The sequence below is a fragment of the Phyllobates terribilis genome, unplaced genomic scaffold (assembly GCF_046119375.1).
Source record: "Phyllobates terribilis strain yellow unplaced genomic scaffold, ASM4611937v1 Scaffold_7__3_contigs__length_470593459, whole genome shotgun sequence".
Lineage (NCBI taxonomy): Eukaryota > Metazoa > Chordata > Amphibia > Anura > Dendrobatidae > Phyllobates > Phyllobates terribilis.
Genome location: NW_027362767.1, coordinates 160,990,141 through 161,017,122, shown reverse-complemented (window position 1 = coordinate 161,017,122; position 26,982 = coordinate 160,990,141). Strand labels below are relative to the sequence as shown.

At 41.5% G+C, this 26,982-nt stretch overlaps 1 protein-coding gene across 3 annotated transcripts in view; it reads left to right on the top strand.

The window, feature by feature from the left end:
* Positions 1 to 26,982, top strand: part of LOC141154084 (SLAM family member 9-like) — a 325,409-nt gene that overhangs the window by 78,696 nt on the left and 219,731 nt on the right. The window lies entirely within an intron of this gene.

Here is a 26,982-nt window from a genome sequence, read left to right as displayed (position 1 = left end):
CTGATCCTGAGTTACATCCTGTATTATACCCCAGAGCTGCGCTCACTATTCTGCTGGTGCAGTCACTGTGTACATACATTACATTACTGATCCTGTACTAATCCTGAGTTACATCCTATATTATACACCAGAGCTGCACTCACTATTCTGCTGGTGCAGTCACTGTGTACATACATTACTGATCCTGTACTGATCCTGAGTTACAGCCTGTATTATACTGCAGAGCTGCACTCACTATTCTGCTGGTGCAGTCACTGTGTACATACAATACATTACTGATCCTGTATTGATCTTGAGTTACATCCTGTATTATACTCCAGAGCAGCACTCACTATTCTGCTGGTGCAGTCACTGTGTACATACATTACATTACTGATCCTGAGTTACCTCCTGTATTATACTCCAGAGCTGCACTCACTATTCTGCTGGTGCAGTCACTGTGTACATACATTACATTACTGATCCTGTATTGATCCTGAGTTACATCCTGTATTATACTACAGAGCTGCACTCACTATTCTGCTGGTGCAGTCACTGTGTACATACATTACATTATTGATCCTGTACTGATCCTGAGTTACATCCTGTATTATACTACAGAGCTGCACTCACTATTCTGCTGGTGGAGTCACTGTGTACATACATTACATTACTGATCCTGAGTTACATCCTGTATTATACTCCAGAGCTGCACTCACTATTCTGCTGGTGCAGTCACCGTGCACATACATTACATTACTGATCCTGAGTTACATCCTGTATTATACTCCAGAGCTGCACTCACTATTCTGCTGGTGCAGTCACCGTGTACATACATTACATTACTGATCCTGAGTTACATCCTGTATTATACTCTAGAGCTGCACTCACTATTCTGCTGGTGCAGTCACTGTGTACATACATTACATTACTGATCCTGTACTGATCCTGAGTTACATCCTGTATTATACTCCAGAGCTGCACTCACTATTCTGCTGGTGCAGTCACCGTGTACATACATTACATTACTGATCCTGAGTTACATCCTGTATTATACTCCAGAGCTGCACTCACTATTCTGCTGGTGCAGTCACCGTGTACATACATTACATTACTGATCCTGTACTGATCCTGAGTTACATTCTGTATTATACTCCAGAGCTGCACTCACTATTCTGCTGGTGCAGTTACCGTGTACATACATTACATTACTGATCCTGTACTGATCCTGAGTTACATTCTGTATTATACTCCAGAGCTGCACTCACTATTCTGCTGGTGCAGTCACTGTGTACATACATTACATTACTGATCCTGAGTTACATCCTGTATTATACTCCAGAGCTGCACTCACTATTCTGCTGGTACAGTCACTGTGTACATACCTTGCATTACTGATCCTGTACTGATCCTGAGTTACATCCTGTATTATACCCCGGAGCTGCACTCACTATTCTGCTGGTGCAGTCACTGTGTACATGCATTGCATTACTGATCCTGAATTACATCCTGTATTATACCCCAGAGCTGCACTCATTATTCTGCTGGTGTAGTTACTGTGTACATACATTACATTACTGATCCTGTACTGATCCTGAGTTACATCCTGTATTATACTTCAGAGCTGTGCTCACTATTCTGCTGGTGCAGTCACTGTGTACATACATTACATTACTGATCCTGTACTGATCCTGAGTTACATCTTGTATTATACTCCAGAGCTGCACTCACTATTCTGCTGGTACAATCACTGTGTACATACATTACATTACTGATCCTGAGTTACATCCTGTATTATACTCCAGAGCTGCACTCACTATTCTGCTGGTGTAGTTACTGTGTACATACATTATATTACTGATCCTGTACTGATCCTGAGTTACATCCTGTATTATACTCCAGAGCTGCACTCACTATTCTGCTGGTGCAGTCACCGTGTACATACATTACATTACTTATCCTGAGTTACATCTTGTATTATACTCTAGAGCGGCGCTCACTATTCTGCTGGTGCTGTCATTGTGTACATACATTACATTACTGATCCTAAATTACATCCTGTATTATACTCCAGAGCTGCACTCACTATTCTGCTGGTGCAGTCACTGTTTACATACATGACAGTACTGATCCTGAGTTACATCCTGTATTATACTCCAGAGCTGCACTCACTATTCTGCTGGTGTAGTTACTGTGTACATACATTATATTACTGATCCTGTACTGATCCTGAGTTACATCCTGCATTATACTCCAGAGCTGCACTCACTATTCTACTGGTGCAGTCACTGTATACATATATTACATTACTGATCCTGAGTTACATCCTGTATTATACACCAGAGCTGCACTCACTATTCTGCTGGTGCAGTCACTGTGTACATACATTACATTACTGATCCTGTACTGATCCTGAGTTACATCCTGTATTATACCACAGAGCTGCATTCACTATTCTACTGGTGCAGTCACTGTGTACATACATTACATTACTGATCCGGAGTTACATAATGTATTATACACCAGAGCTGCACTCACTATTCTGCTGGTGGAGTCACTGTGTACATACATTACATTACTGATCCTGAGTTACATCCTGTATTATACACCAGAGCTGCACTCACTATTCTGCTGGTGGAGTCACTGTGTACATACATTACATTACTGATCCTGTACTGATCCTGAGTTACATCCTGTATTATACCCCAGAGCTGCACTCACTCTTCTGCTGGTGCAGTCACTGTGTACATACATTACATTACTGATCCTGAGTTACATCCTGTATTACACTCCAGAGCTGCACTCACTATTCTGCTGGTGCAGTCACTGTGTACATACATTACATTACTGATCCTGTACTAATCCTGAGTTACATCCTGTATTATACTCCAGAGCTGCACTCACTATTCTGCTGGTGCAGTCACTGTGTACTTACATTACATTACTGATCCTGTACTAATCCTGAGTTACATCCTGTATTATACACCAGAGCTGCACTCACTATTCTGCTGGTGCAGTCACTGTGTACATACATTACATTACTGATCCTGTACTGATCCTGAGTTACATCCTGTATTATACTCCAGAGCTGCACTCACTATTCTGCTGGTGCAGTCACTGTGTACATACATTACATTACTGATCTTGAGTTACAGCCTGTATTATACTCCAGAGCTGCACTCACTATTCTGCTGGTGCAGTCACTGTGTACATACATTACATTACTGATCCTGAGTTACATTCTGTATTATACTCCAGAGCTGCACTCACTATTCTGCTGGTGCAGTCACTGTGTACATACATTACATTACTGATCCTGAGTTACATTCTGTATTATACCCCAGAGCTTCACTCACTATTCTGCTGGTGTAGTTACTGTGTACATACATTATATTACTGATCCTGTACTGATCCTGAGTTATATCCTGTATTATACTCCAGAGCTGTGCTCACTATTCTGCTGGTGCAGTCACTGTGTACATATATTACATTAATGATCCTGAGTTACATTCTGTATTATACTCCAGAGCTGCACTCACTATTCTGCTGGTGCAGTCACCGTGTACATACATTACATTACTGATCCTGAGTTACATTCTGTATTATACTCCAGAGCTGCACTCACTATTCTGCTGGTGCAGTCACCGTGTACATACATTACATTACTGATCCTGAGTTACATCCTGTATTATACTCCAGAGCTGCACTCACTATTCTGCTGGTGCAGTCACTGTGTACATACATTACATTACTGATCCTGTACTGATCCTGAGTTACATCCTGTATTATACCCCAGATCTGCACTCACTATTCTGCTGGTGCAGTCACTGTGTACATACATTACATTACTGATCCTGAGTTACAGCCTGTATTATACTCCAGAGCTGCACTCACTATTCTGCTGGTGCAGTCACTGTGTACATACATTACATTACTGATCCTGAGTTACATCCTGTATTATACTGCAGAGCTGCACTCACTATTCTGCTGGTGTAGTTACTGTGTACATACATTATATTACTGATCCTGTACTGATCCTGAGTTATATCCTGTATTATACTCCAGAGCTGCACTCACTATTCTGCTGGTGCAGTCACTGTGTACATATATTACATTAATGATCCTGAGTTACATTCTGTATTATACTCCAGAGCTGCACTCACTATTCTGCTGGTGCAGTCACCGTGTACATACATTACATTACTGATCCTGAGTTACATCCTGTATTATACTCCAGAGCTGCACTCACTATTCTGCTGGTGCAGTCACTGTGTACATACATTACATTACTGATCCTGTACTGATCCTGAGTTACCTCCTGTATTATACTCCAGAGCTGCACTCACTATTCTGCTGGTGCAGTCACTGTGTACATACATTACATTACTGATCCTGTACTGATCCTGAGTTACATCCTGTATTATACCCCAGAGCTGCACTCACTATTCTGCTGGTGCTGTCACTGTGTACATACATTACATTACTGATCCTGAGTTACAGCCTGTATTATACTCCAGAGCTGCACTCACTATTCTGCTGGTGCAGTCACTGTGTACATACATTACATTACTGATCCTGAGTTACATCCTGTATTATACTGCAGAGCTGCACTCACTATTCTGCTGGTGTAGTTACTGTGTACATACATTATATTACTGATCCTGTACTGATCCTGAGTTATATCCTGTATTATACTCCAGAGCTGCACTCACTATTCTGCTGGTGCAGTCACTGTGTACATATATTACATTAATGATCCTGAGTTACATTCTGTATTATACTCCAGAGCTGCACTCACTATTCTGCTGGTGCAGTCACCGTGTACATACATTACATTACTGATCCTGAGTTACATCCTGTATTATACTCCAGAGCTGCACTCACTATTCTGCTGGTGCAGTCACTGTGTACATACATTACATTACTGATCCTGTACTGATCCTGAGTTACATCCTGTATTATACCCCAGAGCTGCACTGACTATTCTGCTGGTGCAGTCACTGTGTACATACATTACATTACTGATCCTGAGTTACATCCTGTATTACACTCCAGAGCTGTACTCACTATTCTGCTGGTGCAGTCACTGTGTACTTACATTACATTACTGATCCTGTACTAATCCTGAGTTACATCCTGTATTATACACCAGAGCTGCACTCACTATTCTGCTGGTGCAGTCACTGTGTACATACATTACTGATCCTGTACTGATCCTGAGTTACAGCCTGTATTATAATGCAGAGCTGCACTCACTATTCTGCTGGTGCAGTCACTGTGTACATACATTACATTACTGATCCTGAGTTACAGCCTGTATTATACTGCAGAGCTGCACTCACTATTCTGCTGGTGTAGTTACTGTGTACATACTTTATATTACTGATCCTGTACTGATCCTGAGTTATATCCTGTATTATACTCCAGAGCTGTGCTCACTATTCTGCTGGTGCAGTCACTGTGTACATACATTACATTACTGATCCTGAGTTACATTCTGTATTATACTCCAGAGCTGCACTCACTATTCTGCTGGTGCAGTCACCGTGCACATACATTACATTACTGATCCTGAGTTACATCCTGTATTATACTCCAGAGCTGCACTCACTATGCTGCTGGTGCAGTCACTGTGTACATACATTACATTACTGATCCTGTATTGATCCTGAGTTACATACTGTATTATACCCCAGAGCTGCACTCACTATTCTGCTGGTGTAGTTACTGTGTACATACATTATATTACTGATCCTGTACTGATCCTGAGTTACATCCTGTATTATACTCCAGAGCTGCACTCACTATTCTGCTGGTGCAGTCACCGTTTACATACATGACAGTACTGATCCTGTACTGATCCTGAGTTACATCCTGTATTATACCACAGAGCTGCATTCACTATTCTACTGGTGCAGTCACTGTGTACATACATTACATTACTGATCCTGAGTTACATCCTGTATTATACTCCAGAGCTGCACTCACTATTCTGCTGGTGGAGTCACTGTGTACATACATTACATTACTGATCCTGTACTAATCCTGAGTTACATCCTTTATTATACACCAGAGCTGCACTCACTATTCTGCTGGTGGAGTCACTGTGTACATACATTACATTACTGATCCTGAGTTACAGCCTGTATTATACTGCAGAGCTGCACTCACTATTTGCTGGTGTAGTTACTGTGTACATACATTACATTACTGATCCTGTACTGATCCTGAGTTTCATCCTGTATTATTCTCCAGAGCTGCACTCACTATTCTGCTGGTGCAGTCACTGTGTAGATACATTACATTACTGATCCTGAGTTACAGCCTGTATTATACTGCAGAGCTGCACTCACTATTCTGCTGGTGTAGTTACTGTGTACATACATTATATTACTGATCCTGTACTGATCCTGAGTTATATCCTGTATTATACCCCAGAGCTGTGCTCACTATTCTGCTGGTGCAGTCACTGTGTACATACATTACATTACTGATCCTGAGTTACATTCTGTATTATACTCCAGAGCTGCACTCACTATTCTGCTGGTGCAGTCACCGTGCACATACATTACATTACTGATCCTGAGTTACATCCTGTATTATACTCCAGAGCTGCACTCACTATTCTGCTGGTGCAGTCACCGTGTACATACATTACATTACTGATCCTGAGTTACATCCTGTATTATACTCCAGAGCTGCACTCACTATTCTGCTGGTGCAGTCACCGTGTACATACATTACATTACTGATCCTGAGTTACATCCTGTATTATACTCCAGAGCTGCACTCACTATTCTGCTGGTGCAGTCACCGTGTACATACATTACATTACTGATCCTGAGTTACATCCTGTATTATAATCCAGAGCTGCACTCACTATTCTGCTGGTGCAGTCACTGTGTACATACATTACATTACTGATCCTGTACTGATCCTGAGTTTCATTCTGTATTATACTCCAGAGCTGCACTCACTATTCTGCTGGTGCAGTCACCGTGTACATACATTACATTACTGATCCTGAGTTACATCCTGTATTATACTCCAGAGCTGCACTCACTATTCTGCTGGTGCAGTCACTGTGTACATACATTACATTACTGATCCTGAGTTACCTCCTGTATTATACTCCAGGTCTGCACTCACTATTCTGCTGGTGCAGTCACTGTGTACATACATTACATTACTGATCCTGAGTTACAGCCTGTATTATACTGCAGAGCTGCACTCACTATTCTGCTGGTGTAGTTACTGTGTACATACATTATATTACTGATCCTGTACTGATCCTGAGTTATATCCTGTATTATACTCCAGAGCAGTGCTCACTATTCTGCTGGTGCAGTCACTGTGTACATACATTACATAACTGATCCTGAGTTAAATTCTGTATTATACTCCAGAGCTGCACTCACTATTCTGCTGGTGCAGTCACTGTGTACATACATTACTGATCCTGTACTGATCCTGAGTTACAGCCTGTATTATAATGCAGAGCTGCACTCACTATTCTGCTGGTGCAGTCACTGTGTACATACATTACATTACTGATCCTGAGTTACAGCCTGTATTATACTCCAGAGCTGCACTCACTATTCTGCTGGTGCAGTCACTGTGTACTTACATTATATTACTGATCCTGAGTTACATCCTGTATTATACTGCAGAGCTGCACTCACTATTCTGCTGGTGTAGTTACTGTGTACATACATTATATTACTGATCCTGTACTGATCCTGAGTTATATCCTGTATTATACTCCAGAGCTGTGCTCACTATTCTGCTGGTGCAGTCACTGTGTACATACATTACATTACTGATCCTGAGTTACATTCTGTATTATACTCCAGAGCTGCACTCACTATTCTGCTGGTGCAGTCACTGTGTACATACATTACATTACTGATCCTGTATTGATCCTGAGTTACATCCTGTATTATACCCCAGAGCTTCACTCACTATTCTGCTGGTGTAGTTACTGTGTACATACATTACTGATCCTGTACTGATCCTGAGTTATATCCTGTATTATACCCCAGAGCTTCACTCACTATTCTGCTGGTGTAGTTACTGTGTACATACATTACATTACTGATCCTGTATTGATCCTGAGTTACATCCTGTATTATACCCCAGAGCTTCACTCACTATTCTGCTGGTGCAGTCACTGTGTACATACATTATATTACTGATCCTGTACTGATCCTGAGTTATATCCTGTATTATACTCCAGAGCTGTGCTCACTATTCTGCTGGTGCAGTCACTGTGTACATATATTACATTAATGATCCTGAGTTACATCCTTTATTATACACCAGAGCTGCACTCACTATTCTGCTGGTGGAGTCACTGTGTACATACATTACATTACTGATCCTGTACTAATCCTGAGTTACATCCTGTATTATACACCAGAGCTGCACTCACTATTCTGCTGGTGCAGTCACTGTGTACATACATGACATTACTGATCCTGTATTAATCCTGAGTTACATCCTTTATTAAACTCCAGAGCTGCACTCACTATTCTGCTGGTGGAGTCACTGTATACATACATTACATTACTGATCCTGAGTTACATCCTGTATTATACCCCAGAGCTGCACTCACTATTCTGCTGGTGGAGTCACTGTGTACATACATTACATTACTGATCCTGAGTTACCTCCTGTATTATACTCCAGAGCTGCACTAACGATTCTGCTGTTGCAGTCACTGTGTACATACATTACATTACTGATCCTGAGTTATATCCTGTATTATACTCCAGAGCTGCACTCACTATTCTGCTGGTACAGTCACTGTGTACATAGCTTGCATTACTGATCCTGTACTGATCCTGAGTTACATGCTGTATTATACCCCAGAGCTGCACTCACTATTCTGCTGGTGCAGTCACTGTGTACATGCATTGCATTACTGATCCTGAATTACATCCTGTATTATACTCCAGAGCGGCACTCACTATTCTGCTGGTGTAGTCACTGTGTACATACATTATATTACTGATCCTGTATTGATCCTGAGTTACATCCTGTATTATACCCCAGAGCTGCACTCACTATTCTGCTGGTGCAGTCACTGTGTACATACATTACATTACTGATCCTGTATTGATCCTGAGTTACATCCTGTATTATACCCCAGAGCTGCACTCACTATTCTGCTGGTGCAGTCACTGTGTACATACATTATATTACTGATCCTGTACTGATCCTGAGTTATATCCTGTATTATACTCCAGAGCTGTGCTCACTATTCTGCTGGTGCAGTCACTGTGTACATATATTACATTAATGATCCTGAGTTACATTCTGTATTATACTCCAGAGCTGCACTCACTATTCTGCTGGTGCAGTCACCGTGTACATACATTACATTACTGATCCTGAGTTACATCCTGTATTATACTCCAGAGCTGCACTTACTATTCTGCTGGTGCAGTCACCGTGTACATACATTGCATTACTGATCCTGAGTTACATTCTGTATTATACTCCAGAGCTGCACTCACTATTCTGCTGGTGCAGTCACTGTGTACATACATTACATTACTGATCCTGTACTGATCCTGAGTTACATCCTGTATTATACCCCAGAGCTGCACTCACTATTGTGCTGGTGCAGTCACTGTGTACATACATTACATTACTGATCCGGAGTTACATCCTGTATTACACTCCAGAGCTGTACTCACTATTCTGCTGGTGCAGTCACTGTGTACTTACATTACATTACTGATCCTGTACTAATCCTGAGTTACATCCTGTATTATACTCCAGAGCTGCACTCACTATTCTGCTGGTGCAGTCACTGTGTACATACATTACAGATCCTGTACTGATCCTGAGTTACAGCCTGTATTATAATGCAGAGCTGCACTCACTATTCTGCTGGTGCAGTCACTGTGTACATACATTACATTACTGATCCTGTACTGATTCTGAGTTACAGCCTGTATTATACCCCAGATCTGCACTCACTATTCTGCTGGTGCAGTCACTGTGTACATACATTACATTACTGATCCTGAGTTACAGCCTGTATTATACTCCAGAGCTGCACTCACTATTCTGCTGGTGCAGTCACTGTGTACATACATTACATTACTGATCCTGAGTTACATCCTGTATTATACTGCAGAGCTGCACTCACTATTCTGCTGGTGTAGTTACTGTGTACATACATTATATTACTGATCCTGTACTGATCCTGAGTTATATCCTGTATTATACTCCAGAGCTGCACTCACTATTCTGCTGGTGCAGTCACTGTGTACATACATTACATTAATGATCCTGTATTGATCCTGAGTTACATCCTGTATTATACCCCAGAGCTTCACTCACTATTCTGCTGGTGTAGTTACTGTGTACATACATTATATTACTGATCCTGTACTGATCCTGAGTTATATCCTGTATTATACTCCAGAGCTGTGCTCACTATTCTGCTGGTGCAGTCACTGTGTACATATATTACATTAATGATCCTGAGTTACATTCTGTCTTATACTCCAGAGCTGCACTCACTATTCTGCTGGTGCAGTCACCGTGTACATACATTACATTACTGATCCTGAGTTACATCCTGTATTATACTCCAGAGCTGCACTCACTATTCTGCTGGTGCAGTCACTGTGTACATACATTACATTACTGATCCTGTACTGATCCTGAGTTACATCCTGTATTATACCCCAGAGCTGCACTCACTATTCTGCTGGTGCAGTCACTGTGTACATACATTACATTACTGATCCTGAGTTACATCCTGTATTACACTCCAGAGCTGTACTCAATATTCTGCTGGTGCAGTCACTGTGTACTTACATTACATTACTGATCCTGTACTAATCCTGAGTTACATCCTGTATTATACACCAGAGCTGCACTCACTATTCTGCTGGTGCAGTCACTGTGTACATACATTACTGATCCTGTACTGATCCTGAGTTACAGCCTGTATTATAATGCAGAGCTGCACTCACTATTCTGCTGGTGCAGTCACTGTGTACATACATTACATTACTGATACTGTACTGATCCTGAGTTTCATCCTGTATTATTCTCCAGAGCTGCACTCACTATTCTGCTGGTGCAGTCACTGTGTACATACATTACATTACTGATCCTGAGTTACAGCCTGTATTATACTGCAGAGCTGCACTCACTATTCTGCTGGTGTAGTTACTGTGTACATACATTACATTACTGATCCTGTACTGATCCTGAGTTTCATCCTGTATTATTCTCCAGAGCTGCACTCACTATTCTGCTGGTGCAGTCACCGTGTACATACATTACATTACTGATCCTGAGTTACATCCTGTATTATACTCCACAGCTGCACTCACTATTCTGCTGGTGCAGTCACCGTGTACATGCATTACATTACTGATCCTGAGTTACATCCTGTATTATACTCCAGAGCTGCACTCACTATTCTGCTGGTGCAGTCACCGTGTACATACATTACATTACTCATCCTGAGTTACATCCTGTATTATACTCCAGAGCTGCACTCACTATTCTGCTGGTGCAGTCACTGTGTACATACATTACATTACTGATCCTGTACTGATCCTGAGTTTCATTCTGTATTATACTCCAGAGCTGCACTCACTATTCTGCTGGTGCAGTCACCGTGTACATACATTACATTACTGATCCTGAGTTACATCCTGTATTATACTCCAGAGCTGCACTCACTATTCTGCTGGTGCAGTCACTGTGTACATACATTACATTACTGATCCTGAGTTACCTCCTGTATTATACTCCAGGTCTGCACTCACTATTCTGCTGGTGCAGTCACTGTGTACATACATTACATTACTGATCCTGAGTTACAGCCTGTATTATACTGCAGAGCTGCACTCACTATTCTGCTGGTGTAGTTACTGTGTACATACATTATATTACTGATCCTGTACTGATCCTGAGTTATATCCTGTATTATACTCCAGAGCAGTGCTCACTATTCTGCTAGTGCAGTCACTGTGTACATACATTACATAACTGATCCTGAGTTAAATTCTGTATTATACTCCAGAGCTGCACTCACTATTCTGCTGGTGCAGTCACTGTGTACATACATTACTGATCCTGTACTGATCCTGAGTTACAGCCTGTATTATAATGCAGAGCTGCACTCACTATTCTGCTGGTGCAGTCACTGTGTACATACATTACATTACTGATCCTGAGTTACAGCCTGTATTATACTCCAGAGCTGCACTCACTATTCTGCTGGTGCAGTCACTGTGTACTTACATTATATTACTGATCCTGAGTTACATCCTGTATTATACTGCAGAGCTGCACTCACTATTCTGCTGGTGTAGTTACTGTGTACATACATTATATTACTGATCCTGTACTGATCCTGAGTGATATCCTGTATTATACTCCAGAGCTGTGCTCACTATTCTGCTGGTGCAGTCACTGTGTACATACATTACATTACTGATCCTGAGTTACATTCTGTATTATACTCCAGAGCTGCACTCACTATTCTGCTGGTGCAGTCACTGTGTACATACATTACATTACTGATCCTGAGTTACATCCTGTATTATACCCCAGAGCTTCACTCACTATTCTGCTGGTGTAGTTACTGTGTACATACATTATATTACTGATCCTGTACTGATCCTGAGTTATATCCTGTATTATACTCCAGAGCTGTGCTCACTATTCTGCTGGTGCAGTCACTGTGTACATATATTACATTAATGATCCTGAGTTACATTCTGTCTTATACTCCAGAGCTGCACTCACTATTCTGCTGGTGCAGTCACCGTGTACATACATTACATTACTGATCCTGAGTTACATCCTGTATTATACTCCAGAGCTGCACTCACTATTCTGCTGGTGCAGTCACTGTGTACATACATTACATTACTGATCCTGTACTGATCCTGAGTTACATCCTGTATTATACCCCAGAGCTGCACTCACTATTCTGCTGGTGGAGTCACTGTGTACATACATTACATTACTGATCCTGTACTAATCCTGAGTTACATCCTGTATTATACACCAGAGCTGCACTCACTATTCTGCTGGTGCAGTCACTGTGTACATACATGACATTACTGATCCTGTATTAATCCTGAGTTACATCCTTTATTAAACTCCAGAGCTGCACTCACTATTCTGCTGGTGGAGTCACTGTATACATACATTACATTACTGATCCTGAGTTACATCCTGTATTATACCCCAGAGCTGCACTCACTATTCTGCTGGTGGAGTCACTGTGTACATACATTACATTACTGATCCTGAGTTACCTCCTGTATTATACTCCAGAGCTGCACTCACTATTCTGCTGTTGCAGTCACTGTGTACATACATTACATTACTGATCCTGAGTTATATCCTGTATTATACTCCAGAGCTGCACTCACTATTCTGCTGGTACAGTCACTGTGTACATACCTTGCATTACTGATCCTGTACTGATCCTGAGTTACATGCTGTATTATACCCCAGAGCTGCACTCACTATTCTGCTGGTGCAGTCACTGTGTACATGCATTGCATTACTGATCCTGAATTACATCCTGTATTATACTCCAGAGCGGCACTCACTATTCTGCTGGTGTAGTCACTGTGTACATACATTATATTACTGATCCTGTATTGATCCTGAGTTACATCCTGTATTATACCCCAGAGCTGCACTCACTATTCTGCTGGTGCAGTCACTGTGTACATACATTACATTACTGATCCTGTATTGATCCTGAGTTACATCCTGTATTATACCCCAGAGCTGCACTCACTATTCTGCTGGTGCAGTCACTGTGTACATATATTACATTAATGATCCTGAGTTACATTCTGTCTTATACTCCAGAGCTGCACTCACTATTCTGCTGGTGCAGTCACCGTGTACATACATTACATTACTGATCCTGAGTTACATCCTGTATTATACTCCAGAGCTGCACTCACTATTCTGCTGGTGCAGTCACTGTGTACATACATTACATTACTGATCCTGTACTGATCCTGAGTTACATCCTGTATTATACCCCAGAGCTGCACTCACTATTCTGCTGGTGGAGTCACTGTGTACATACATTACATTACTGATCCTGTACTAATCCTGAGTTACATCCTGTATTATACACCAGAGCTGCACTCACTATTCTGCTGGTGCAGTCACTGTGTACATACATTACATTACTGATCCTGTATTAATCCTGAGTTACATCCTTTATTAAACTCCAGAGCTGCACTCACTATTCTGCTGGTGGAGTCACTGTATACATACATTACATTACTGATCCTGAGTTACATCCTGTATTATACCCCAGAGCTGCACTCACTATTCTGCTGGTGGAGTCACTGTGTACATACATTACATTACTGATCCTGAGTTACCTCCTGTATTATACTCCAGAGCTGCACTAACGATTCTGCTGTTGCAGTCACTGTGTACATACATTACATTACTGATCCTGAGTTATATCCTGTATTATACTCCAGAGCTGCACTCACTATTCTGCTGGTACAGTCACTGTGTACATACCTTGCATTACTGATCCTGTACTGATCCTGAGTTACATGCTGTATTATACCCCAGAGCTGCACTCACTATTCTGCTGGTGCAGTCACTGTGTACATGCATTGCATTACTGATCCTGAATTACATCCTGTATTATACTCCAGAGCGGCACTCACTATTCTGCTGGTGTAGTCACTGTGTACATACATTATATTACTGATCCTGTATTGATCCTGAGTTACATCCTGTATTATACCCCAGAGCTGCACTCACTATTCTGCTGGTGCAGTCACTGTGTACATACATTACATTACTGATCCTGTATTGATCCTGAGTTACATCCTGTATTATACCCCAGAGCTGCACTCACTATTCTGCTGGTGCAGTCACTGTGTACATACATTATATTACTGATCCTGTACTGATCCTGAGTTATATCCTGTATTATACTCCAGAGCTGTGCTCACTATTCTGCTGGTGCAGTCACTGTGTACATATATTACATTAATGATCCTGAGTTACATTCTGTATTATACTCCAGAGCTGCACTCACTATTCTGCTGGTGCAGTCACCGTGTACATACATTACATTACTGATCCTGAGTTACATCCTGTATTATACTCCAGAGCTGCACTTACTATTCTGCTGGTGCAGTCACCGTGTACATACATTGCATTACTGATCCTGAGTTACATTCTGTATTATACTCCAGAGCTGCACTCACTATTCTGCTGGTGCAGTCACTGTGTACATACATTACATTACTGATCCTGTACTGATCCTGAGTTACATCCTGTATTATACCCCAGAGCTGCACTCACTATTGTGCTGGTGCAGTCACTGTGTACATACATTACATTACTGATCCTGAGTTACATCCTGTATTACACTCCAGAGCTGTACTCACTATTCTGCTGGTGCAGTCACTGTGTACTTACATTACATTACTGATCCTGTACTAATCCTGAGTTACATCCTGTATTATACACCAGAGCTGCACTCACTATTCTGCTAGTGCAGTCACTGTGTACATACATTACAGATCCTGTACTGATCCTGAGTTACAGCCTGTATTATAATGCAGAGCTGCACTCACTATTCTGCTGGTGCAGTCACTGTGTACATACATTACATTACTGATCCTGTACTGATCCTGAGTTACAGCCTGTATTATACCCCAGATCTGCACTCACTATTCTGCTGGTGCAGTCACTGTGTACATACATTACATTACTGATCCTGAGTTACAGCCTGTATTATACTCCAGAGCTGCACTCACTATTCTGCTGGTGCAGTCACTGTGTACATACATTACATTACTGATCCTGAGTTACATCCTGTATTATACTGCAGAGCTGCACTCACTATTCTGCTGGTGTAGTTACTGTGTACATACATTATATTACTGATCCTGTACTGATCCTGAGTTATATCCTGTATTATACTCCAGAGCTGCACTCACTATTCTGCTGGTGCAGTCACTGTGTACATACATTACATTAATGATCCTGTATTGATCCTGAGTTACATCCTGTATTATACCCCAGAGCTTCACTCACTATTCTGCTGGTGTAGTTACTGTGTACATACATTATATTACTGATCCTGTACTGATCCTGAGTTATATCCTGTATTATACTCCAGAGCTGTGCTCACTATTCTGCTGGTGCAGTCACTGTGTACATATATTACATTAATGATCCTGAGTTACATTCTGTCTTATACTCCAGAGCTGCACTCACTATTCTGCTGGTGCAGTCACCGTGTACATACATTACATTACTGATCCTGAGTTACATCCTGTATTATACTCCAGAGCTGCACTCACTATTCTGCTGGTGCAGTCACTGTGTACATACATTACATTACTGATCCTGTACTGATCCTGAGTTACATCCTGTATTATACCCCAGAGCTGCACTCACTATTCTGCTGGTGCAGTCACTGTGTACATACATTACATTACTGATCCTGAGTTACATCCTGTATTACACTCCAGAGCTGTACTCAATATTCTGCTGGTGCAGTCACTGTGTACTTACATTACATTACTGATCCTGTACTAATCCTGAGTTACATCCTGTATTATACACCAGAGCTGCACTCACTATTCTGCTGGTGCAGTCACTGTGTACATACATTACTGATCCTGTACTGATCCTGAGTTACAGCCTGTATTATAATGCAGAGCTGCACTCACTATTCTGCTGGTGCAGTCACTGTGTACATACATTACATTACTGATACTGTACTGATCCTGAGTTTCATCCTGTATTATTCTCCAGAGCTGCACTCACTATTCTGCTGGTGCAGTCACTGTGTACATACATTACATTACTGATCCTGAGTTACAGCCTGTATTATACTGCAGAGCTGCACTCACTATTCTGCTGGTGTAGTTACTGTGTACATACATTACATTACTGATCCTGTACTGATCCTGAGTTTCATCCTGTATTATTCTCCAGAGCTGCACTCACTATTCTGCTGGTGCAGTCACTGTGTACATACATTACATTACTGATCCTGAGTTACATTCTGTATTATACTCCAGAGCTGCACTCACTATTCTGCTGGTGCAGTCACCGTGCACATACATTACATTACTGATCCTGAGTTACATCCTGTATTATACTCCAGAGCTGCACTCACTATTCTGCTGGTGCAGTCACCGTGTACATACATTACATTACTGATCCTGAGTTACATCCTGTATTATACTCCAGAGCTGCACTCACTATTCTGCTGGTGCAGTCACTGTGTACATACATTACATAACTGATCCTGAGTTAAATTCTGTATTATACTCCAGAGCTGCACTCACTATTCTGCTGGTGCAGTCACTGTGTACATACATTACTGATCCTGTACTGATCCTGAGTTACAGCCTGTATTATACTCCAGAGCAGTGCTCACTATTCTGCTGGTGCAGTCACCGTGTACATACATTACATTACTGATCCTGAGTTACATCCTGTATTATACTCCAGAGCTGCACTCACTATTCTGCTGGTGCAGTCACCGTGTACATGCATTACATTACTGATCCTGAGTTACATCCTGTATTATACTCCAGAGCTGCACTCACTATTCTGCTGGTGCAGTCACCGTGTACATACATTACATTATTGATCCTGAGTTACATCCTGTATTATACTCCAGAGCTGCACTCACTATTCTGCTGGTGCAGTCACTGTGTACATACATTACATTACTGATCCTGTACTGATCCTGAGTTTCATTCTGTATTATACTCCAGAGCTGCACTCACTATTCTGCTGGTGCAGTCACCGTGTACATACATTACATTACTGATCCTGAGTTACATCCTGTATTATACTCCAGAGCTGCACTCACTATTCTGCTGGTGCAGTCACTGTGTACATACATTACATTACTGATCCTGAGTTACCTCCTGTATTATACTCCAGGTCTGCACTCACTATTCTGCTGGTGCAGTCACTGTGTACATACATTACATTACTGATCCTGAGTTACAGCCTGTATTATACTGCAGAGCTGCACTCACTATTCTGCTGGTGTAGTTACTGTGTACATACATTATATTACTGATCCTGTACTGATCCTGAGTTATATCCTGTATTATACTCCAGAGCAGTGCTCACTATTCTGCTGGTGCAGTCACTGTGTACATACATTACATAACTGATCCTGAGTTAAATTCTGTATTATACTCCAGAGTTGCACTCACTATTCTGCTGGTGCAGTCACTGTGTACATACATTACTGATCCTGTACTGATCCTGAGTTACAGCCTGTATTATAATGCAGAGCTGCACTCACTATTCTGCTGGTGCAGTCACTGTGTACATACATTACATTACTGATCCTGAGTTACAGCCTGTATTATACTCCAGAGCTGCACTCACTATTCTGCTGGTGCAGTCACTGTGTACTTACATTATATTACTGATCCTGAGTTACATCCTGTATTATACTGCAGAGCTGCACTCACTATTCTGCTGGTGTAGTTACTGTGTACATACATTATATTACTGATCCTGTACTGATCCTGAGTGATATCCTGTATTATACTCCAGAGCTGTGCTCACTATTCTGCTGGTGCAGTCACTGTGTACATACATTACATTACTGATCCTGAGTTACATTCTGTATTATACTCCAGAGCTGCACTCACTATTCTGCTGGTGCAGTCACTGTGTACATACATTACATTACTGATCCTGTATTGATCCTGAGTTACATCCTGTATTATACCCCAGAGCTTCACTCACTATTCTGCTGGTGTAGTTACTGTGTACATACATTATATTACTGATCCTGTACTGATCCTGAGTTATATCCTGTATTATACTCCAGAGCTGTGCTCACTATTCTGCTGGTGCAGTCACTGTGTACATATATTACATTAATGATCCTGAGTTACATTCTGTCTTATACTCCAGAGCTGCACTCACTATTCTGCTGGTGCAGTCACCGTGTACATACATTACATTACTGATCCTGAGTTACATCCTGTATTATACTCCAGAGCTGCACTCACTATTCTGCTGGTGCAGTCACTGTGTACATACATTACATTACTGATCCTGTACTGATCCTGAGTTACATCCTGTATTATACCCCAGAGCTGCACTCACTATTCTGCTGGTGGAGTCACTGTGTACATACATTACATTACTGATCCTGTACTAATCCTGAGTTACATCCTGTATTATACACCAGAGCTGCACTCACTATTCTGCTGGTGCAGTCACTGTGTACATACATGACATTACTGATCCTGTATTAATCCTGAGTTACATCCTTTATTAAACTCCAGAGCTGCACTCACTATTCTGCTGGTGGAGTCACTGTATACATACATTACATTACTGATCCTGAGTTACATCCTGTATTATACCCCAGAGCTGCACTCACTATTCTGCTGGTGGAGTCACTGTGTACATACATTACATTACTGATCCTCAGTTACCTCCTGTATTATACTCCAGAGCTGCACTAACGATTCTGCTGTTGCAGTCACTGTGTACATACATTACATTACTGATCCTGAGTTATATCCTGTATTATACTCCAGAGCTGCACTCACTATTCTGCTGGTACAGTCACTGTGTACATACCTTGCATTACTGATCCTGTACTGATCCTGAGTTACATCCTGTATTATACCCCAGAGCTGCACTCACTATTCTGCTGGTGCAGTCACTGTGTACATACATTACATTACTGATCCTGAGTTACCTCCTGTATTATACTCCAGAGCTGCACTAACGATTCTGCTGTTGCAGTCACTGTGTACATACATTACATTACTGATCCTGAGTTATATCCTGTATTATACTCCAGAGCTGCACTCACTATTCTGCTGGTACAGTCACTGTGTACATACCTTGCATTACTGATCCTGTACTGATCCTGAGTTATATCCTGTATTATACCCCAGAGCTGCACTCACTATTCTGCTGGTGCAGTCACTGTGTACATGCATTGCATTACTGATCCTGAATTACATCCTGTATTATTCTCCAGAGCTGCACTCACTATTCTGCTGGTGTAGTCACTGTGTACATACATTACATTACTGATCCTGTATTGATCCTGAGTTACATCCTGTATTATACCCCAGAGCTTCACTCACTATTCTGCTGGTGTAGTTACTGTGTACATACATTATATTACTGATCCTGTACTGATCCTGAGTTATATCCTGTATTATACTCCAGAGCTGTGCTCACTATTCTGCTGGTGCAGTCACTGTGTACATATATTACATTAATGATCCTGAGTTACATTCTGTATTATACTCCAGAGCTGCACTCACTATTCTGCTGGTGCAGTCACCGTGTACATACATTACATTACTGATCCTGAGTTACATCCTGTATTATACTCCAGAGCTGCACTCACTATTCTGCTGGTGCAGTCACCGTGTACATATATTGCATTACTGATCCTGAGTTACATTCTGTATTATACTCCAGAGCTGCACTCACTATTCTGCTGGTGCAGTCACTGTGTACATACATTACATTACTGATCCTGTACTGATCCTGAGTTACATCCTGTATTATACCCCAGATCTGCACTCACTATTCTGCTGGTGCAGTCACTGTGTACATACATTACATTACTGATCCTGAGTTACAGCCTGTATTATACTCCAGAGCTGCACTCACTATTCTGCTGGTGCAGTCACTGTGTACATACATTACATTACTGATCCTGAGTTACATCCTGTATTATACTGCAGAGCTGCACTCACTATTCTGCTGGTGCAGTCACTGTGTACATACATTACATTACTGATCCTGTACTGATCCTGAGTTACATACTGTATTATACCCCAGAGCTGCACTCACTATTCTGCTGGTGTAGTTACTGTGTACATACATTATATTACTGATCCTGTACTGATCCTGAGTTATATCCTGTATTATACTCCAGAGCTGTGCTCACTATTCTGCTGGTGCAGTCACTGTGTACATACATTACATTACTGATCCTGATTTACATTCTGTATTATACTCCAGAGCTGCACTCACTATTCTGCTGGTGCAGTCACTGTGTACATACATTACATTACTGATCCTGTATTGATCCTGAGTTACATCCTGTATTAGACCCCAGAGCTTCACTCACTATTCTGCTGGTGTAGTTACTGTGTACATACATTATATTACTGATCCTGTACTGATCCTGAGTTATATCCTGTATTATACTCCAGAGCTGTGCTCACTATTCTGCTGGTGCAGTCACTGTGTACATATATTACATTAATGATCCTGAGTTACATTCTGTCTTATACTCCAGAGCTGCACTCACTATTCTGCTGGTGCAGTCACCGTGTACATACATTACATTACTGATCCTGAGTTACATCCTGTATTATACTCCAGAGCTGCACTCACTATTCTGCTGGTGCAGTCACTGTGTACATACATTACATTACTGATCCTGTACTGATCCTGAGTTACATCCTGTATTATACCCCAGAGCTGCACTCACTATTCTGCTGGTGCAGTCACTGTGTACATACATTACATTACTGATCCTGAGTTACATCCTGTATTACACTCCAGAGCTGTACTCACTATTCTGCTGGTGCAGTCACTGTGTACATACATTACTGATCCTGTACTGATCCTGAGTTACAGCCTGTATTATAATGCAGAGCTGCACTCACTATTCTGCTGGTGCAGTCACTGTGTACATACATTACATTACTGATACTGTACTGATCCTGAGTTTCATCCTGTATTATTCTCCAGAGCTGCACTCACTATTCTGCTGGTGCAGTCACTGTGTACATAAATTACATTACTGATCCTGAGTTACAGCCTGTATTATACTGCAGAGCTGCACTCACTATTCTGCTGGTGTAGTTACTGTGTACATACATTACATTACTGATCCTGTACTGATCCTGAGTTTCATCCTGTATTATTCTCCAGAGCTGCACTCACTATTCTGCTGGTGCAGTCACTGTGTACATACATTACATTACTGATCCTGAGTTACAGCCTGTATTATACTGCAGAGCTGCACTCACTATTCTGCTGGTGTAGTTACTGTGTACATACATTATATTACTGATCCTGTACTGATCCTGAGTTATATCCTGTATTATACCCCAGAGCTGTGCTCACTATTCTGCTGGTGCAGTCACTGTGTACATACATTACATTACTGATCCTGAGTTACATTCTGTATTATACTCCAGAGCTGCACTCACTATTCTGCTGGTGCAGTCACCGTGCACATACATTACATTACTGATCCTGAGTTACATCCTGTATTATACTCCAGAGCTGCACTCACTATTCTGCTGGTGCAGTCACCGTGTACATACATTACATTACTGATCCTGAGTTACATCCTGTATTATACTCCAGAGCTGCACTCACTATTCTGCTGGTGAAGTCACCGTGTACATACATTACATTACTGATCCTGAGTTACATCCTGTATTATACTCCAGAGCTGCACTCACTATTCTGCTGGTGCAGTCACTGTGTACATACATTACATTACTGATCCTGTACTGATCCTGAGTTACATTCTGTATTATACTCCAGAGCTGCACTCACTATTCTGCTGGTGCAGTCACCGTGTACATACATTACATTACTGATCCTGAGTTACATCCTGTATTATACTCCAGAGCTGCACTCACTATTCTGCTGGTGCAGTCACCGTGTACATACATTACATTACTGATCCTGAGTTACATCCTGTATTATACTCCAGAGCTGCACTCACTATTCTGCTGGTGCAGTCACTGTGTACATACATTACATTACTGATCCTGTACTGATCCTGAGTTACATCCTGTATTATACCCCAGAGCTGCACTCACTATTCTGCTGGTGCAGTCACTGTGTACATACATTACATTACTGATCCTGAGTTACATCCTGTATTACACTCCAGAGCTGTACTCACTATTCTGCTGGTGCAGTCACTGTGTACATACATTACTGATCCTGTACTGATCCTGAGTTACAGCCTGTATTATAATGCAGAGCTGCACTCACTATTCTGCTGGTGCAGTCACTGTGTACATACATTACATTACTGATACTGTACTGATCCTGAGTTTCATCCTGTATTATTCTCCAGAGCTGCACTCACTATTCTGCTGGTGCAGTCACTGTGTACATAAATTACATTACTGATCCTGAGTTACAGCCTGTATTATACTCCAGAGCTGCACTCACTATTCTGCTGGTGAAGTCACCGTGTACATACATTACATTACTGATCCTGAGTTACATCCTGTATTATACTCCAGAGCTGCACTCACTATTCTGCTGGTGCAGTCACTGTGTACATACATTACATTACTGATCCTGTACTGATCCTGAGTTACATTCTGTATTATACTCCAGAGCTGCACTCACTATTCTGCTGGTGCAGTCACCGTGTACATACATTACATTACTGATCCTGAGTTACATCCTGTATTATACTCCAGAGCTGCACTCACTATTCTGCTGGTGCAGTCACTGTGTACATACATTACATTACTGATCCTGTACTGATCCTGAGTTACATCCTGTATTATACCCCAGAGCTGCACTCACTATTCTGCTGGTGCAGTCACTGTGTACATACATTACATTACTGATCCTGAGTTACATCCTGTATTACACTCCAGAGCTGTACTCACTATTCTGCTGGTGCAGTCACTGTGTACATACATTACTGATCCTGTACTGATCCTGAGTTACAGCCTGTATTATAATGCAGAGCTGCACTCACTATTCTGCTGGTGCAGTCACTGTGTACATACATTACATTACTGATACTGTACTGATCCTGAGTTTCATCCTGTATTATTCTCCAGAGCTGCACTCACTATTCTGCTGGTGCAGTCACTGTGTACATAAATTACATTACTGATCCTGAGTTACAGCCTGTATTATACTGCAGAGCTGCACTCACTATTCTGCTGGTGTAGTTACTGTGTACATACATTACATTACTGATCCTGTACTGATCCTGAGTTTCATCCTGTATTATTCTCCAGAGCTGCACTCACTATTCTGCTGGTGCAGTCACTGTGTACATACATTACATTACTGATCCTGAGTTACAGCCTGTATTATACTGCAGAGCTGCACTCACTATTCTGCTGGTGTAGTTACTGTGTACATACATTATATTACTGATCCTGTACTGATCCTGAGTTATATCCTGTATTATACCCCAGAGCTGTGCTCACTATTCTGCTGGTGCAGTCACTGTGTACATACATTACATTACTGATCCTGAGTTACATTCTGTATTATACTCCAGAGCTGCACTCACTATTCTGCTGGTGCAGTCACCGTGCACATACATTACATTACTGATCCTGAGTTACATCCTGTATTATACTCCAGAGCTGCACTCACTATTCTGCTGGTGCAGTCACCGTGTACATACATTACATTACTGATCCTGAGTTACATCCTGTATTATACTCCAGAGCTGCACTCACTATTCTGCTGGTGAAGTCACCGTGTACATACATTACATTACTGATCCTGAGTTACATCCTGTATTATACTCCAGAGCTGCACTCACTATTCTGCTGGTGCAGTCACTGTGTACATACATTACATTACTGATCCTGTACTGATCCTGAGTTACATTCTGTATTATACTCCAGAGCTGCACTCACTATTCTGCTGGTGCAGTCACCGTGTACATACATTACATTACTGATCCTGAGTTACATCCTGTATTATACTCCAGGTCTGCACTCACTATTCTGCTGGTGCAGTCACTGTGTACATACATTACATTACTGATCCTGAGTTACAGCCTGTATTATACTGCAGAGCTGCACTCACTATTCTGCTGGTGTAGTTACTGTGTACATACATTACATTACTGATCCTGAGTTATATCCTGTATTATACTCCAGAGCAGTGCTCACTATTCTGCTGGTGCAGTCACTGTGTACATACATTACATAACTGATCCTGAGTTAAATTCTGTATTATACTCCAGAGCTGCACTCACTATTCTGCTGGTGCAGTCACTGTGTACATACATTACTGATCCTGTACTGATCCTGAGTTACAGCCTGTATTATAATGCAGAGCTGCACTCACTATTCTGCTGGTGCAGTCACTGTGTACATACATTACATTACTGATCCTGTACTGATCCTGAGTTACATCCTGTATTATACTCCAGAGCTGCACTCACTATTCTGCTGGTGCAGTCACTGTGTAAATACATTACATTACTGATCCTGAGTTACATCCTGTATTATACTGCAGAGCTGCACTCACTATTCTGCTGGTGTAGTTACTGTGTACATACATTATATTACTGATCCTGTACTGATCCTGAGTTATATCCTGTATTATACTCCAGAGCTGTGCTCACTATTCTGCTGGTGCAGTCACTGTGTACATACATTACATTACTGATCCTGGGTTACATTCTGTATTATACTCCAGAGCTGCACTCACTATTCTGCTGGTGCAGTCACTGTGTACATACATTACATTACTGATCCTGTATTGATCCTGAGTTACATCCTGTATTATACCCCAGAGCTTCACTCACTATTCTGCTGGTGTAGTTACTGTGTACATACATTATATTACTGATCCTGTACTGATCCTGAGTTATATCCTGTATTATACTCCAGAGCTGTGCTCACTATTCTGCTGGTGCAGTCACTGTGTACATATATTACATTAATGATCCTGAGTTACATTCTGTCTTATACTCCAGAGCTGCACTCACTATTCTGCTGGTGCAGTCACCGTGTACATACATTACATTACTGATCCTGAGTTACATCCTGTATTATACTCCAGAGCTGCACTCACTATTCTGCTGGTGCAGTCACTGTGTACATACATTACATTACTGATCCTGTACTGATCCTGAGTTACATCCTGTATTATACCCCAGAGCTGCACTCACTATTCTGCTGGTGCAGTCACTGTGTACATACATTACATTACTGATCCTGAGTTACATCCTGTATTATACTCCAGAGCTGTACTCACTATTCTGCTGGTGCAGTCACTGTGTACTTACATTACATTACTGATCCTGTACTAATCCTGAGTTACATCCTGTATTATACACCAGAGCTGCACCCACTATTCTGCTGGTGTAGTTACTGTGTACATACATTACATTACTGATCCTGTACTGATCCTGAGTTTCATCCTGTATTATTCTCCAGAGCTGCACTCACTATTCTGCTGGTGTAGTTACTGTGTACATACATTACATTACTGATCCTGTACTGATCCTGAGTTTCATCCTGTATTATTCTCCAGAGCTGCACTCACTATTCTGCTGGTGCAGTCACTGTGTACATACATTACATTACTGATCCTGAGTTACAGCCTGTATTATACTGCAGAGCTGCACTCACTATTCTGCTGGTGTAGTTACTGTGTACATACATTACATTACTGATCCTGTACTGATCCTGAGTTTCATCCTGTATTATTCTCCAGAGCTGCACTCACTATTCTGCTGGTGCAGTCACTGTGTACATACATTACATTACTGATCCTGAGTTACAGCCTGTATTATACTGCAGAGCTGCACTCACTATTCTGCTGGTGTAGTTACTGTGTACATACATTATATTACTGATCCTGTACTGATCCTGAGTTATATCCTGTATTATACCCCAGAGCTGTGCTCACTATTCTGCTGGTGCAGTCACTGTGTACATACATTATATTACTGATCCTGAGTTACATTCTGTATTATACTCCAGAGCTGCACTCACTATTCTGCTGGTGCAGTCACCGTGCACATACATTACATTACTGATCCTGAGTTACATCCTGTATTATACTCCAGAGCTGCACTCACTATTCTGCTGGTGCAGTCACCGTGTACATACATTACATTAGTGATCCTGAGTTACATCCTGTATTATACTCCAGAGCTGCACTCACTATTCTGCTGGTGCAGTCACCGTGTACATACATTACATTACTGATACTGAGTTACATCCT